Genomic DNA, 18,444 nt, shown 5'->3' with positions numbered 1-18,444 from the left:
GCGGGCTGGGAGGCATCAGCCCGGGGGGCACACAGGCGGCCGCATCACGTGACACTACAAAAATGTCCATTTACATGTTTAATTTGAATTGTACATATCTTACAATATGTGCAATTTAAAATAAACACATAAATGTGTCTGCATGAATTTACCCTTAAAGCGCATCAAGGTAAACTTTAATCGTATAATGATGTAAAGGCTTACTTGAGACACCATTTATTATTATCAATTTCATGATGATGACTGGTGTTTTAATATGTAAAAAAACAACAACAGAATAGCCTCCCATAAAGGTGATCTAAGCACCAGAACTCATAGTCTTGCTTGTTGCCGCTAAAGCCAAAACTAGTACCATGATATGATAGGTTGAGCTGGCCACACTATAACGGGGATATCCGCAGCATGTTGTCCCCTGTCATAATGTGGACCAGTCCATGGACAGTGCAGACCTGTATCTTGCGGAGCCCCACAGTTAATGACAGGTTGTGGGGCCTATCTGCAACTAATCAATACAGAGAGACTTTGCTCTAAAAATGCTTTTTTTTTACTTTTTTTACTATTAGACACTAATACCCAAACATCCAGCACACAAGGGTGTAGGGAGGAACCAGAGGCGGGCTGGGCCGGGGGGCAGGCATAGCCGGATTAAGGGGGGGCACAGGGGGCACGTGCCCCGGGCCCCCCTCTCTCCGAGGGCCCCCCGCCGCACGCATAACTTCTACTGATTTTTTTTACGTTTTTTTTTAACTCTTTTTTTTTAATGGCGCCAGCGGCGGCGGTGGTGGCGGCGCCGGCGGGAGGGGGTTCGGGGCTCCCTTCGTTGGTGGGGGGAGCCGTGTAGTAAAAAAAAAAAAGATTCACTACTCACCTCGGCGCTGGCGTCCCTCCTCCTCCCTCCTCTCTGCACTGTTGATACTGAATGACAGGCGTGACATCATCAAGTCACGCCTGTCCTTCAATGAGGAGCAGCGCGGAGAGGACCAGGAAAGAAAAAAGAAGACAGAAGAGAGGAGAAGAATGAAGCTAACAGAAAGGTAAGTAAAAAAAAAAGGGAATAACGCAGAAAGGCACTATGGAGGAAAAAGGAAAGAAGAGAGGCACAGTATGGAGGAAAAAGGAAAGAAAAGAGGCACAGTATGGAGGAAAAAGGAAAGAAGAGAGGCACAGTATGGAGGTAAAAGGAAAGAAGAGAGGCACAGTATGGAGGTAAAAGGAAAGAAGAGAGGCACAGTATGGAGGTAAAAGGAAAGAAGAGAGGCACAGTATGGAGGGAAAAGGAAAGAAGAGAGGCACAGTATGGAGGAAAAAGAGGGAGAAGAGAGGCACAGTATGGAGGTAAAAGGAGGGAGAAGAGAGGCACAGAATGGAGTTAAAAGGGGGAGAAGAGAGGCACAGTATGGAGGTAAAAGGGGGAGAAGAGAGGCACAGTATGGAGGTAAAAGGGGGAGAAGAGAGGCACAGTATGGAGAAGAGAGGCACAGTATGGAGGAAAAAGGGGGAGAAGAAAGGCACATTATGGAGGAAAAAGGGGGAGAAGAGAGGCACACTATGGAGGAAAAAGGGGGAGAAGAGAGGCACACTATGGGGGAAAAAAGGGGAGAAGAGAGGCACAGTAAGGAAAAAGGGGGAGAGGCACAGCATGAGAAAAAAGGGGGGAGAAAGGCACAGTATAAGAAAAATGGGTGAGAGACACAGCATGAGGAAAAAGAGGGGGGGGGAGACACAATAGTGGGGACAATTAATTTAAGATAGGGTGGTTTGGGGAGAATGAGGTCCCTCTATTAAATGTGCCTATGAACTATTTAATGGCAGTGACGGTTGCGGGAAATAGGTATATTTCTGAAATGTAAATACTATTAATTTATTGCTGGGGCTGTTTGTAGGGAGGGAAATAGGTTTATTTATTAAATGGGAATACTATTATTTTAATGCTGGGGCTGGAGGAAGGCCTAATTATTAATCATGGGTGGTACTGATTTAACGCCGGGGGTGGCTGTAATTTTCTAAATGTACCCATTTTTTTTTCCAAATAGGGCCCCTAACATTCCAGGATCCAGACAAGCCGCAACTAAAGAAACCTGCAGCACAGGTGGTGAAAGTGAGAAGAACAGGTGGTAGAGAGCAGCAAAGTCTGTGAAATGTTGTGATTCTAGTGGGACAATCCCAATTTTTGGTGACCGCTCAATGGTGTACACAACAATGCAGTTTTTTTGTCTGTAGGAGGGTGGCCTGGCCATGCCCAGTGATGCATTATCAATAGTATTTTAATTTGCGGTATAATTGCTAGTTTTAATGTGCATTATAAATTTTATTTTTAAAGTGCGGTATCATTGCTAGTTTTAGCGTGCGATATCATTGCTAGTTTTAGTGTACATTATCAATGGTATTTTTAATGTGTGATATCATTGCTAGTTTTAATGTGTGGTGTCAATACCCATTTTAATGTGGTGTTTTGATGATTGTTTTAATGTACAGTATTTTAGTTTGTGGAAGCAATGATTTTTCTTATGCAGACAACCTACTCGAGCCCTCTGGGAGAGCTGTAAGTGTCATACTGTGGGCTGTAGGTGATGTAATGCAGGATGTGTCACTATGCCCTTAATTTTAGATCTTAGGGGCCCCCCTATCTTAAGTGCCCCGGGCCCCCCAAAGCCTTAATCCAGCTCTGGGGGCAGGGGGGCATCAGTCCCCCGGGCCGCTCAGTCTGACCACTGTTCGGGCCGGCCCCTCCCCCGTGAATGCATGTTTTTAAAAGAAAAATGTGCATATTACCTGCAGCCGCATCACAAAACAAGCAATGCGGCCGCATCAGTGCACAGGCGGCCGCATCACATGACAGGCGATGCGGCCACATCATCATTGTGCGCCCCCCGGGCTGAGATTAGCCAGCCCCCCGCCTGGGAGGAACCCAAGTGCAGTCAGCACAGGGCTGTCATTTTCATAGATGGGGGCACATTTCTTGTCCCCTAGGAAACATAGCCCCATGCTGAACAGGCTGGGTGTTACTAGGAGACCCCATGCTGTGGGTTCCTCTGTTATAGTGTGACCAGTCCAGCCTGTCATAGCCTTGTGTTGGTTGTGACTGTTGCACATTAGCGGCAACTAGTCCAGCCTCTGAGTGCTTGGATCACTTTTTTTTTGGGGATGGGGGGGGGAACATTTTTTAAAATGTATTTATTTATTTAAACCACTCCTTACATTACAAAGGTGCATGCTACTGATCATCAGCAGCAGCACAGATCTGTGCTCCGGGGTCGAGCACCCGCAACAACCCTTTCAAAACAATTGGTCTTGTGTTGGTTCTACTTTTGAGTGGGCAAACCTCATACATTGCTATCTTGGATACTTTCAGACCGATCTAGTATCTAGTGATTATTTATCAAATACAATTTGTTGAAAGTCGGTTATGTGACAGATGCAACAGTTTCCAATTCCAATGGAGTTTACACAGATCTATGGGGATTTATATAATTTTATAGATCATAATAAATGGCAAGATGAGGGTGGGGGGCATAATATTTGATAAAAGGAGGGTTGAGGAGGGCATAATGATTGACAAGGGAAGGGTTGGGGGGCATAAAGATTGACAAGAGGAGGGTTGAGAGGACATAATGATTGACAAGGAAAGGGCTGGGGGCATAAAGATTGACAAGAGGAGGGTTGGGGGGGTCATAATGATTCACAATGGAAGGGTTGGGGGGGCATAAAGTTTGACAAATGAAAGGTTGGGTGGGCATAATGAATGACAAGAGGAGGGTTGGGGGCATAATATTTGGCAAGGGGAGGGTTGGGGGGGCATAAAGATTAACAAAGGGAGTGTTGGGAGACATAATGATTAAAAAGGGGAGGGTTGGGGATAATAATGAGTGACAAGGGCAGGGTTGGGGGTTATAATGATTGACAAGGGGAGGGTTGGGGGGCATAATGATTGACAAGGGGAAGGTTGGGGGGGCATAATGATTGACAAGGGGAGGGTTGGGGGGCATAATGATTGACAAGGGGAGGGTTGGGGGCATAATATTTGGCAAGGGGAGGGTTGGGGGGGCATAAAGATTAACAAAGGGAGTGTTGGGAGACATAATGATTAAAAAGGGGAGGGTTGGGGATAATAATGAGTGACAAGGGCAGGGTTGGGGGTTATAATGATTGACAAGGGGAGGGTTGGGGGGCATAATGATTGACAAGGGGAAGGTTGGGGGGGCATAATGATTGACAAGGGGAGGGTTGGGGGGCATAATGATTGACAAGGGGAGGGTTGGGGTGCATAATGATTGATAAGGGGAGGGTTGGGGGGGCATAATGATTGACAAGGGGAGGTTTGGGGGGGCATAATGATTGACAAGGGGAGGGTTGGGGGGCATAATGATTGACAAGGGAAGGGATGGGGGGATAATGATTGATAAAGGGAGGGTTTGGGGCATAATGAGTGACAAGTAGGACGTTTGGTTGCATAATGTGTGACAAGGGAAGAGTGTGGAGGGCATCATTATCATCTATTTATATAGCGCCACTGATTCCGCTGATGCGCTGTACAGAGAACTCATTCACATCAGTCTCTGCCCAATTGGAGCTTACAGTCTAAATTCCCTAACATACACGCACAGACATAATATGTGACATTGGATCGTGGGTGTGACAAAGTGAGGTTGGGGGGCATAATGTGTGACAACATCAGGGTTGGTGGGGACATAATGTGTGACCAGAGCCGTAACTAGGGTGGTGCGGGCGGTGCCGTCGCCCAGGGCGCAAGCCCAAGGGGGCGCAGCAGCCGCCTGTTATCTTCCCCTCTGTGGCACAGACCGCCAGCACAGTAAAAAAAAAAAAAACACGCCCGTGTTAATAAAGAAAAAAAAAGCAAAACAAACAAACAAACAAAAAAAAACAACAAACCAGTCACCTGATCTCGCGGCGGCTCCCGGCAGTCTCCTTGCTCCCACTGCATGTCGGGCGTGCTGTCATCACGCCCGACATCATTTTCAGGATTTGGCGAGGAGCGCTGCTCGGCATAAGCCATTTCCTCAGAGGCAAGGAGCTACAGACGGAACATCTGTCAATATATCGTCTTTTCTATGCTGGCTACAAGGGCTTGATTAACAGCACAGCTTTGGACTCCTAAGTAAGGTACCCATTTATTGGCGCTATATCTGCACCAGGCATCGCTATTCCATCAGAGGTGATCTGTATGGGAAGCAGGACCGACTGTAATACCGACAGCCCTCACGACGCACATAGCTGCGCTTATTTCTGGATGGGCTTTGACTTTAGGCAGATTGTCTGATACTAACAGCTTCATAACAACGTATTCGGCTGTGTTTCCATTCATCCGAGTCAGGTACACTGATTTATTCAACAGAGGTATCCATTTGGTCAATGTTCTTTCAGCCCCTTGTGGAAAATGCAGCCATGCACAATTATGTATTCTAATCGGCTGCAACATATTTGACACAGCAACAGAGGAGCTTTTATCTGTTTATACGTGGGCTGTGTTTATTCTCTGAAGACTGACATTGTTTATTATCCTACCAAGTCACCTAAGATCTGTATTGTGACTAATCATCTTTAGGAGACCCAATAGCTTGGGCAAGGAGTCTTGCAACTAAGGAGTTCTCTGATATTGTATGTTATTTTAAGTATTTTATGCTAAATACTTTAAATATACTTTAAATGTACCTTGGGGATGTTTATGGCCATAATCGTTGTGTATGTTAGTAAGTGCACATTTTTTTAATAAATACCACTTGTGTTATACCTAGCGCTTTATTTCCTTTTGTGATTGTATACATTTATATAGGTCTGCAGCCTATCTAGAGCTGCTGGTATACACTCTATCGGTCTAATTAGCGCCCAGCTGTATCTATTCAATAATTTATATTGTGTGAGCAAGTATTGTATTTATATTATGTGTGGGCAAGCATTGTATTTGTAATGTATATATCATGCATTTACAAATGTGTAGCAGAATTCTTTCAATAAAGTGCTAGCCACACCCCCACATTAGGTTGGCCACACCCACTTGGCAAATGTCACTCCCACTTCGATGGGGGGCGCCGGTGCCCTGTTTCGCCCAGGGCACTGAAATGTCTAGTTACGGCACTGTGTGTGACAACATCAGGGTTGGTGGGGACATAATGTGTGACAACGTCAGGGTTGATGGGGACATAATGTGTGACTACGTCAGGGTTGGTGGGGACATAATGTGTGACAAGGTCAGGGTTGGTGGGGACATAATGTGTGACAACGTCAGGGTTGGGAGATTTGAGGGACATAATGTGTGACATATAGTAATCATGTAGTGAAGATATTTTGGGAAGAACCCTTTCCTTGCCGCACTAAAATGCTGCAGAAACCAGTTAGTGGTTTTCAACAAAAAAGAGGAAATGGTTGTGGGTGACGGAAGGCGCTATCCATGCCCTCCATGATGCTGGCCACACCCCTTCTGGCGGCACAGTGCTGCTCACAATAGGCCCTTTCACCTCCAGGCCTGTGTGGCCGTAATCTGGCCCTGGAATGACCTACACATGGGGGTCATAATGATTTTCAGTCTACTGTTATCTATAACAATCACATACATTTCATGCAATGTTCACTATTGATGTAAATTAGGCTGATATATTGTATTTACAAAGCTGTTCTAATCTATCAATTATTTATCATTCTTTTTTTTATTTTAAAAATAAACATATGGAGATAATGTTAAAATGCTAAATAAAATATGGCCTCCCATAAACCTCAGTGCATATTAAAAGTTTATTACTTCCTGCTCTGTATTGCAGAATCTGACTGGTAGAGTTCATCTGGGGTTACAGCGGAGAATGGTTCTGTATGTGATCTGCTTCTTTCATGCATTTGTTCCAAGTTACCTTTTGATACTTTGTACATAAACAATATGTTAGTTGTGGTTCTTAAGACATCATTGTAATCTTCTGTCACTTTTCAAACCCTTTGCTGAGAGAGCCAGCAATTCACTTTACTCAGACAAAAATAACTGAAGCTGTGAGGATATGTTTGACTTGGCAGAGATCTGCTTTGCATTCTCAGCACTATAGTACCAATCAGGCTTGTGGACCTCTGCCAGACTGTAATATTTCCTTTTGCTGTTGTTCATAAAGGCATTCAGGAAAACAATTGAGCACAATGAGGGCCTTCCTGTTCCGGCAGGCGTGTGAACCACCCAGTAAACTTGGAATGAGTCATCCAAACGAACTGTGAATTCTCTTTCATTTGCAAATAGGCCCTCTCAGCAGCAGCTGCAAGCATTTGAAAAACATTGCACCCCAGATATACTAGAGCTTAAGAGGCTCCAATAGATTCATAGTCTCGAAACCAATTCCTTAATATATCTTAAAAACAAAAGCTAACAAGGATTTCCCTGGTATACAGGGAGCTTTTGCAATAATAAATGACAATTTAAAATGTGTGGCATTAGATATGACAAGACAAGTTAAAAAATGTTCACTTTATATGATAGCAACGGATGTTCTGCTGCTGGGGATTATGACACAGGTATTAGCTGGAGTTCCAAAACTTGTCCTTTCCTGAGTTATCAGTAAAGCATTCTCTAAGTTCCATGTTATTCTTTAGTAAATGAAGTAATTAGGATTCTTGTTGGAAGTCAATGTAACAAAGGTCTCATACTGGTCATTTGTTAAAATACAGAAAATTTGTTATTTTAAAAGACATATTGCTAAGCCTTATACAAGTGCAGCCACTATGTGACATTAATATAAAGTGTATCAAGGTTACTTATTACTCCTCTGAATAATATTATACTAAGGATTAGATTTATCAAGCCTTCTAACAAGGAAAATGGAGGTGTGGGCCATAGTAACCAACCAGCTATCATTTCTTTAGTGCATTTCTAGAAAATGATAGCTAGCATCTGATTGGTTGTTATGGGCAACGCCTCCACTTTCTGATACGTCTTCCCCTAAATGTAATTTGCTACTGTACAAATTCACAGAGCAATGCTCCTGTGTGAAGGTACCTAATGTTGGCAAATTCATCCAAAAAAATTTCATATGCACCCCTTGCTTCACAACATGTTTTGTCCAGGTGCAAATTTGCACCCTTTACTTGGATTTGCTCCTAACTATACATTTTCAGTGGGCTGTGCATATACAATCCCCTCCATATATCCGGCCCCTCTCGTGTGTCAGCAATTTGAACAGAGTGCTATAGTACTAGTCAGTTGAAGCCTGATGACTTTAGGTGCAGTGGGGCCTGGGCATATGTAGAGAGCTGCAAAGGTCCAACACACTTAAGTTTGAGATTTCTCACAAGGATTCCAGGTACATTCTTCTAAATAATGGCATTTGACTTTTGTTCCCATGGAGAAGCACATTGCACAAAAGTGAAGAAATAATAGTGCCATATCACAAATATAATATTGGCGGATAACCCTTGTTTCTATTGTCCAAGCATTGCTATTTGCCCAACAAGTACATATCAAGGTGCGTGTCCAATTCCCCGCAATTCCCTGTCCTTGGAACTACTCCCTTCAAAAGTAATTTGCAAATTTGCAGAACCACCTGAAACCGCAGATGATAGAAAGAGCATATGACCCATTTCAAATCTCAAAGAGCAGAATTTGGTTTGACAGTCATGGGTTGGCCACCGCTGCCCTGGAGGAATCCCACACAAATGATTAGAATGGGAAAAATGTCTTCCTCATAAAACTTTGGATTACCTTCCCCTGTCTATCAGTGGAGGTTGGTGTTAAAGTTGGGTGTGTTCATGGAGGGGGCAACATTAATGGGCTACTGGTACATATTTTGATCTATTCATTAAAATGAGAGCGGTGGTCTTAAGATGGAAGACCTATTTAAGATTGGCCACATGGAGCACTTGGTGATCTGCTGCTCACCACTTCGGGGAACAGAAATAATCTATTGTCTCTTTCATGCTGACTAGGTTACATTAACTTGCAAACTGTACTTCTATTGTTCTCTCTCTGAGCACTTGAACATTTTTTTTATTAATAACATCAAAGCTCCTGTGTCAATCCGCGATTGCAGCTTATGATGTTATTGCTTTGACCTCCAGCATAGCAGGACTGGTGAGTTTCAGAATGGCTTTTTCTCTCTTTCCTTAGAATCATGACCATAAAAATGATTTCAGATATAATTCTTTCTGATTACAAACGAGAGGAAAATAATCCTACACTGTAACATTGTTTTCTTTTAAGCAATATTTAGGTACGTGTGCTTGACTCTGATGTGCGATCATCAGCTAACCTGAGGCATTTTTAAACATAAACTATATGGGATATTTTATGTGTTCTGCTTTCAAGTACTGCAATCATTTTCAAGATCATAATTGTTTCCTAGTAACACACTTTCCTTGGAACTATATTTACAAAATAAATAATCTAGAGTATCTATTGCACATATGTATATTATTTTAGTACTTTCTAATAAATGCTGCACTTCTAGTATGAGATGCTAGTATGCACACTGACAGCTTGGTGCCAAAATGAGTGATACCTAAGGCAGAGTTTTTCATTACTCTTCTTATGTACCATGTTTCCAGGATCTCCTTATCTAAGAACAAATTTGTGGGATCAATTTACCTGTGTGTGGACACTGAACTCTTCACAGCCTCGCCTGAGGAGGGGTTTAGACATCTGGGGCCTGGTTCATTAAGGAACTTAAATTAAGAGGTTTCCCTTTTAAGTCTCCTGGACAAAACCATGTTACAATACAAGGGGTGAAAATTAGTTCTCTGTTTTGCACATAAGTTAAATATTGTCTGTTTTTTCATGTAACACACAAACTTCGACCATGATAACTATAACGATGTTATCTTTGACAACAGATTCACTGATTGATTATTTAGTTTTTGTAATTTTTACTGTTAACCACAGCCATTGATGTCTGATCAGAGGCCACAATGATTTCTTGCATACAGAGGCCTACAATGCATTTCTGTCCCTAATTTCATAAGTCAGTGTATGCTGGACTTGGTGCATAAGCTTGGTGTATAAGCTATGTCACCGCAGTCTAACCAGCGGCCTGAAAACTACATGTGTTCCCTAAAATGCTGTGGACTGTATATATCCATTGCCTCTTTTGTGTGATATATTCTTTTGATGTTATCTCCCACTGAAAAGAAATTACTTAGATTTAATAGCTTGCTGCAGGTAGGGTTGCCAACTAATCAATTTAATAAGGTGCACAACCATATAACCTATGTAATGCATATGTGTACCTCACTATATGGATGAGCTGGCAAAGCTAAGTACATCTCATCCAGGATATCACTAAACTATGGCAAACATAGTAAAATAACAAATTATATGCATCATTAATTTCTAATGTTCATGGTGTCTTCTGATGTCCCATGTGTTTACTGTCTCTGTGTAGCTATATTTACAACTGGAGATAAATGTATCAAACTGCGAGTTTTCGGCATGTTTGAAAAGTGGAGATGTTGCCTATAGCAACCAATCAGATTCTAGCTATCATTTTGTAGAATGCACTAAATGAATGATAGCTTGAATCTGATTGGTATATATTGCTATAGAAAACATCTCCACTCCTCAAACCCACCAGAAACTCTTTGCTTAATACATTTACCTCCTAACATAATTAAAGATTGCATAAATAGCAATTAAAATATCTTAAGTATATATGTCTTTCAAATTCCAAATCAGAATACTTCAATCTGTGATGCCATCAGTTCATCATTGTAGTAACAAATATACTGTAATCCTTTTATATGTAGGTAATTACTGCTTTGATCGAACATCAAACATGGTCTTAGTTCTTTAATGAGAATGCAGTAGGCAGAGTAACAAGCAAAGTGTACATAACAAGGCTCTGTTGGTTGCATTGGTTTGCAGTGTTTTCTAACAGCTACAACCTTGGCAGATAGATCTGATTGATGGAACTCACCCATGATGATGAGCAATGTGACTGATCTGAGTGACTTTTAACATTGACTTATTTGGTATTTGTGCAGTATTGGAGCTAATGTGGGCCATAAACCAATATAATTTTTGTATAGTTCTTATATTATTGTAGACACAGGGTGGCTAATGCAGAACTGGACTCAAAACGGTAGTAAATTACTCTTCAAAAAAGATGGGCACGAAAAATAATGCATTTCCGCCTATACACATTTTGGTTTACGACAAGTCATCATTATCAGCACTAGCAAAAGAAACGCCTGTTAACATGTTCATATCTGTGTTTCTGCAGGACTGCATGAGCAGCATTTGCTTAAATTTAGCTTTACTGTAATCGTCCAACATTAGAATGGCCATTCCCTCCCCTGTCCCACCTTTCCAGGGTCAGGAGGGTGCAAGTCCTAGAATCAGTAAAGCCTGCATAGGAGTTTATGCAGGTACCAACTCTGGGCATGCGCAGAGTGATTTCATGCAAGATACAGTACTCAAGGTGGCCCACGTCCCACTCAGCGTCAGCCCCTGTAAGTGTATTAAAAGACACGTGACTTCCTCTCCATTCATTTCTTTTATATATGTTATTTTCAGACTGACTGCTACAGAAATATTTTATATATTCTTTAAAAGAAACCAAACTCAATTTCTGTTGCGTTTTTGATGGTGCAGTGAGCAACACTAAGGAGAGAAATGTTTCACATGCGTAATAGAGTACAGTTGTCCTTAAGGCATAAGTGATTGAACCCAATTAATATATAGTATAATGGAGCGTTTGACATTGTCAAACTACATGCTAAACTGTTACAATATGCCTTATGGCCTAAATCAATATATTATAAGAGATATTATATTATGCTAAGCTTCTCTCAAGGAAAATTATGTCTCTTCTAGGGCATTTCCCCAGAGCATTGCTTCTTCCTGAGTAACAGCACTAATGCAGTAGAGGGCGAGATTATGTAGACAGAATGGTTGTGCCTGATTTAACAAGTACCATCTAATCATATATTGCTAAGTCTTTGGCACCTTGAAAAGCATATAAAACTGACCACTGTACCCTATGGAACTACTATGGGTGCAGGGTGTGTGGCCATATGAGGGGGGGAATGTCCGAGCACCCAAACGCCGCGGGGAGGAAGGCCCCTGACTTTGTGTGCAGGGCACTTATTTTGCTGTAAGGGAAACAGAGGAAAGAACGGGAGGGACAGCTCCACAAGGTGAGTGCACCAAGCGAACAGCCCTCGCCGCGGCTATACTCACGTATGCGAGTCTACGATGATGACTCCCTCGATTCTTTCCACGCACCTTGTCTTACGACCCGTATCTGTAAGACAAGATAGACAGCACAAAGATAATCCCTTCCCAACACCCCCGATACTTACTCAATCCCGAGGGGCCGCTATGGAATGCATCGTACCTTACTTCTCCTTACCTGGACCACTCCCACGTCCTGAGAAACTATACCCCACAGGCCTTCGCCCGCGGCCCGAGCCCTGGCCATTAAGCCATCCTTGTCCTGGGGCTCAGGATTTAGGTGCCCTTCTGGACGAATGGAGGGATTCTGTAAACCGCTCCACACTCTACTTCCTAACTACCAAGGGACCGAATGTCCCCTACTCTACCTTGGGACCTAGTGTCCTGCTAGACCTGGACTGAATGCCCACTACCAACTTTAAAGGCCTACTGCCCGCTCACCATAAGGTAATTTATATCCCTCTAACAGCAAGGACCTGAAGTCCTACTATGCTAGAGGGCAGCCGCCCTGCTACACTCACTGAAGCCTATCGCTACCCTCAATCAGAGGCCTGCACCTCTCTGCGCTAAAGGGCCTGGTACCCTCCTACAGCTCAGGGCCTCGCACCCTCCTACAGCTCAGGGTCTTGCGCCCTACTGTGACTACCTATGGGGTCTGGTACCCCTTCTGCCTAACCCTGGGACCTGGTGCCCCCTCTAAGTCTACCTATGGGGCCCTATGCCCCATCTGCCTAACTATGGGGCCTTGTGCCCTCCTGTACTACTACCTATGGGGTCTGGTACCCCTTCTGCCTAACTATGGGGCCCTCTGTAACAAAACTATGGGGGCCTTGTGCCCACTGAATACCTACAAAGGCCACTCCTACCAGTGCCACAGGCCTAGTGCCTGATAGGTGCCCCGGGCCTTGGGCCCGACCTAACTAAGTATTTTATATTCACCTGCTCAGCGCAGGAAACTCTGCTTGACTCGCCATCTTCGGTTCTTCCAGATGCGCCAGCCGCCGGCGCCTCTTCTCCTCTTCAGCGCTCCTGGAGTCTCCTTGGCGGGGCCACCTTAGCCCTTACAAGGGCTCCCCGCCGACGTTCTCCTTACCAGCGTCTTCTTCTCTTTCTTCGGGTGGCAGGGTAACTCACAGCCCTTACAAGGGCTCCCTGCCGCTTTCGCTGGTGTCTCTGGTGATGGTCATCAATAGACGTCCTCTCTCTTCCTCTCCGCCGCCACACCGCGACATTGGTGGCACCCGGCAGCTTATAATGCCGCAGGCGCGCCGACGGCATCAGCCGTCGTCGCGAGCCCTGACTGGCTCGCGGCGGCGGAGCCAATAGTTTAAATGGCCAGAGGCGAGCCAGGATTGGCTCGCCTGCCGACCACTGATTGGCCAGCAGCGGGAAGCGAGCCAATCAGGGCTCGCTTGCCCGCTGCCCCCGGAACCTGCAGAGGAAGAGAAGGGATACTCACCGCTGGAACGCCGGCCGGTGAGTAACTTCCTCCATCTTTTTTCTTCGCCCTCTTTTGGGGCAGCTGGTCCGCAGGGCACTCCTCCACAGCCACACTCCCTGATACCCCTCTATGCTCTGGAAGGGAAGAACAGAGTTCTCCTATGAGTGGCTCAAGTGCAGTGGGCCCATGGGCCGGATAGTGTATGCTCAGAGGAGGTCCCTCTCATGGGATGGGCCACTACACAAGTTTTACTATGGGTCCTGTAATGCACTGTAATGCCCCTGACTAACACTACTGAATGCTTTCTTACTGCTAGTCCTTACCAGCCCAGATACATTCAGATGTCATATCATCTTTATTTAGTTTAAATACCTTTCAGTGTATTGCTCATCAATGCATGTTGTTACATGCTATGTCAACACCGTGTACAGATTTCATGTTAATAATCACTGGGAATGAACTAACTTCACTTTTCCAAGAAACTGCTATTTTCCATTCCATATTTGTACAAATTCATGGTAATGAGGCAAAGCTCAATTGCATTCACTTTCTGCCGTACTGGCTGTGATGTTGCATACTTGTAATGATTGAGAAAGGAGTATAATATTGCCCAGGTTTCCCATAGCAAATAATTAGTGATGTGGATTAGTTATAGTCCAAGCTTTTGCTCTGGAATAACACTGCTATATTTAACCCACGTACGTCTTTACTTGCGTTTACTGCCCGATATTATAAAAATAGCCCTTTCATTTCTTTGTCATATGATAACTTAGCATAACTCTCAGTTTGCACACATGGTCTTATGACATGAGTTTAAAAATGCCATGCAGGCTCACGTGAAGGATTGTATTCATTGACTGCTTTAGAACATCCTAAAAATATCACTTGTTGTTGACCATGAAATAAAAGGATCTATTCTATTGAAGTGCACCATCATTAAGTCAGTCCCTGAATAAAGGAAGCATTTCATTCTGAGTACGCAGTTTGCATAAAATGACATATGCTTGTAATATTTATTCATACTGTTTTGACCTTACTATAGTTTATAGTTTATGGGGTTCTCTTCAGAGCAAGCCCATGAAAGCTAACTTTTGCTGGGGCGTGCAGATAAGTTGTTTCATTGCAGTACTGGGCAAGCAAATGTTAATTCTCTGTTAAGATTTACTATGTTTAGCTGTGCCTCGTCCATAGGATAGACTCAGGGAATAAACACACACTTTTTAAAACTAACAAAAAAGAATGAGGCAGAGAGGCTCAGGTCCCATCCGTTGGCTTTGTAAACTTGCCCTTGTGTTTTGTTTCCTGTCGACATGTTTCCTGTTGAAATAACTTGGTTCTTGGAAGAACTTCATTTGGAGTTAACCCCTCTTGCTGATAAACTAGTGTGAATTAAACCTTAAACCACCCACAACACTTAAGCATTTTGTAGCCACACAAAAATGTCATTGAGTTTCATCCATCATTTCTCGTTCAGTATAATGTTACTGTAATTTGGAATGGCAATAACCTTCAGGGAACTTGCCAAGGCTCCACATCTCATTATTATTCCTTAATTAGTTTATAGAAACTTAAATGCTTCCATGAGTCCTACAGCATCATGAATGTAATAACTCTTATTATTGTGTCACTTGTAGCACAGTGTGCTTGTGTGTGGCTGGAGCATCTGCAGATGTGGTGTGCATGATTGTCAGCCTTCCATAGTTCCAGCCTTTGTATTGCTAATGACTAACTACTGTGTATAAAAATAGTCCTTATTATATGTTTTGTCACGATATTATTCTCAGGTTCAACAGCAGAAGAGATGGCTTCTGACTTACTCTGGATCTCTTAGGGAGCTGGAGTTTGTTTGTTTTCAACAATGAAAGTATCTGCATAATTTAGGATAAATACATATATTGGTTTTTCTTATCTGCCTCTTCTCCCGGAATGTACGGAGACACCTGGGAGCACTTACCTGGCGGAAAGTGTGCTGAAGGGAGTGGAGCTTGATAGTGTGATTGCTCCACCCACTCTTTGCCATAATGGTAAATTAATTTGGGGTAAAATAATTGTTAAAATTAGTCAAATACAATAAATAAATACCTCCAAATTGTCACAATTTTACATTTGGTAAATGTCAGCCTAGGCCGGTGATGGCTAACCTGTGACACTCCAGGTGTTGTGAAACTACAAGTCCCAGCATGCTCTGCCATCTATCAGCTAGTTATCTACTGGCAAAGCATGCTGAGAATTGTAGTTTCACAACACCTGGAGTGTCACAGGTTAGCCAACTCTGGCCTAAGCATTGGTAATTGTCAGCCAAATTTGTTTGGATTCTCCAATTGGAAATATTTTGCAGTATGTTAATATTATTTTTCTAGGCCTCACACAGGCTTAGTTAATAAAGAACTTATAGATTTGGGGTGATCAATTTAGGACACAAAACAGGGAATCAATCTTTAATTTTTTTTATTAGTACTTGTTCACATGGACATTTTATCAGCAAGTTTATAAATCTTTATGCATTAAACAAAGTATTCAATTAATGGATAACAGCAGCATAAAGTGTTTCAGTGCAATATAGTGTATAAATATTATCTTTAGCACTAATTAGTGAATACTCCCTACCCTTTGCGATATACACAGCACACATCTGATGTACACATGTGCAGTAAGATAAAAGCAGCTCAGATAAATGGGCCAAAAGCAGCTATGTGCAGGAACTCTATATAGTCTATATAACTCTATATATACAGTCAAGTCCATAAATATTGGGACATCGACAGAATTCTCATATTTTGGGCTCTATACACCACCACAATGGATTTGAAATGAAACTAGATGTGCTTTATCTGCAGACTTTCAACTTTAATTTGAGGGTATTTACATCCAAATCAGGTGAATGGTGTAGGAATTACAATGGTTTCTATATGTGCCTCCCACATATAGTCCTATATCTGAGTCTCTTGAGTCCTATACCTAAAACCACCTCTGATGTGGGGACTATTAATTTAATAGAGAGTAGGGCTATCAATTTATTGATGGGGACTATTCATTTAATAGTAGTATGATTTTGCTGATTTTGGTGGTGGGGTCTATTTAATGGTGTGGTGATGGTGGGGCTATTCATTTCAGGTTGTCATCATGGAACTATTAATTTAACGCTGAGGTGGTTTGGGAGCTTTTAATTGAATATGGTACTGAGTTGAATGAAAAGAAGAGCTATTTATAAGAATTATATTAATTAATATAATTAATAATTAATATTAATTATATTAATTTATTTTCGGGAGGGAAGCCAAATTGTTGAATGTGGGCGCTATTGATTTAATATATAGGCTGGATGGGGGAAGGTAGGCCTAAAGTGTTCACCAGTTATTTTACATTCCAAAACAGGGCCCAAACATTCTAGGATCCAGGCAAGCAGCAATTGAGCTTAAGCCACAAGCAGCAGCAGCAGCAGCACCACCACCAGTTAGTCAAATCTGTAAGAACAGGTAGGAGAGAGCATCTTGCAGAAAATAACTTTTGTCCCAATTTGGAACAATTGGGAGGTGTGTCCCACTAAGTAATGCCCCTTCAATGCTGTGCTGGACATGCTGCCAGGGGATGTGACCCCCCATGTGACATAGCGCTTTACAATAAATATTATGCAAGAATATGAAACTATTGTTTTTAAATATCCACATAAAAATTGCATGATCATGAAATAATAAACCAAAATATGACTTTTTTTTAAATTGCAAATACATGCAATAAGGTACAATGACATTGGCAAATTCTATATTACATTGTATAAAGCAGGTTCAAATTTCTTAAAAATAAGTGTACGGTGATTAATACATAAAATATAGAAGCAATAATTTATTTTTAGGTATGGGCCTGTCAGATTGATTTAGTTGCAAGAAATAACAGCATACAATGGACAAAACTTAAAGTGTTGCATATTGTACCAAAAAAGAGAGTCATGCAGTGTTTTCCTAGTAAAAGCATTCAAATGGCAAACCTTTGATTCAATGGAGTATAAAATACTGCAGCTAATTACTGCCAATTAACACAATGATTAAGCTGCTCAATACCTTTGTTATATGTATTTTTAGTAGCCTATGGAAACACAGAACAGAAGACTGATCTATGAAGCATTACAACGATCTATGGTCAGACATACTAAATACATTGCAAGCTAGCAAGTTGAACAGTTGGCTAACCATTCATTAGAGCATCGCTTGCTTAAATCTGTCCAGTAGCTTGAAGAAAAATCCTGAATTTTACATATAAATTACATCTACTCTTACGGTAACCCTCACCATGTGTCATGTTATTTAATATTGTATGCATGAAAATGGTGGAAGACCATTTTTCAAACTACCAGGAGCTTTCAAAATGATTATGAGCTGTCTCCTTTCTGAATCATGAGCCAAACTCAAAAGCTAAGCATAGTGGCAGAACGTTATGGTTGATGTAAGATGACATATGTTAACTGCTTGTCGTGATATATACCTACACTTACTCATGAGAAAAAAAAGAATCAACATCTGTAGCGGAAATGTATTCTGGAAATTCCACTAGTTTGAAAACAAGTATTGCTGTTTTGAAGCTGGTATTATACATTTTTAATGGGCTACCAAAGTGTTTTTCATTTATTTCTGTTTTTTTAGCATTTATAGGTGTGTTTTGTCTTGTGTCACGTAACATAAATTAACATAATTTCATGATGATATGTTTAAATTGTAGCATCACTCAAAAAGTATCATGCAGAGTAATACTACGTACTGGAATAACTCACAGTAGGTAATAGGAATTCTGCCTCAAATTGGCTGTTTAAATCTCAGAAACACCAGGTTACTGACATTTGACGGATAATTTCTTAATA

This window comes from Mixophyes fleayi, chromosome 3 (genome assembly GCF_038048845.1).
Source record: "Mixophyes fleayi isolate aMixFle1 chromosome 3, aMixFle1.hap1, whole genome shotgun sequence".
Classification (NCBI taxonomy): Eukaryota; Metazoa; Chordata; class Amphibia; order Anura; family Limnodynastidae; genus Mixophyes; species Mixophyes fleayi.
This window is presented reverse-complemented; position numbering follows the sequence as displayed.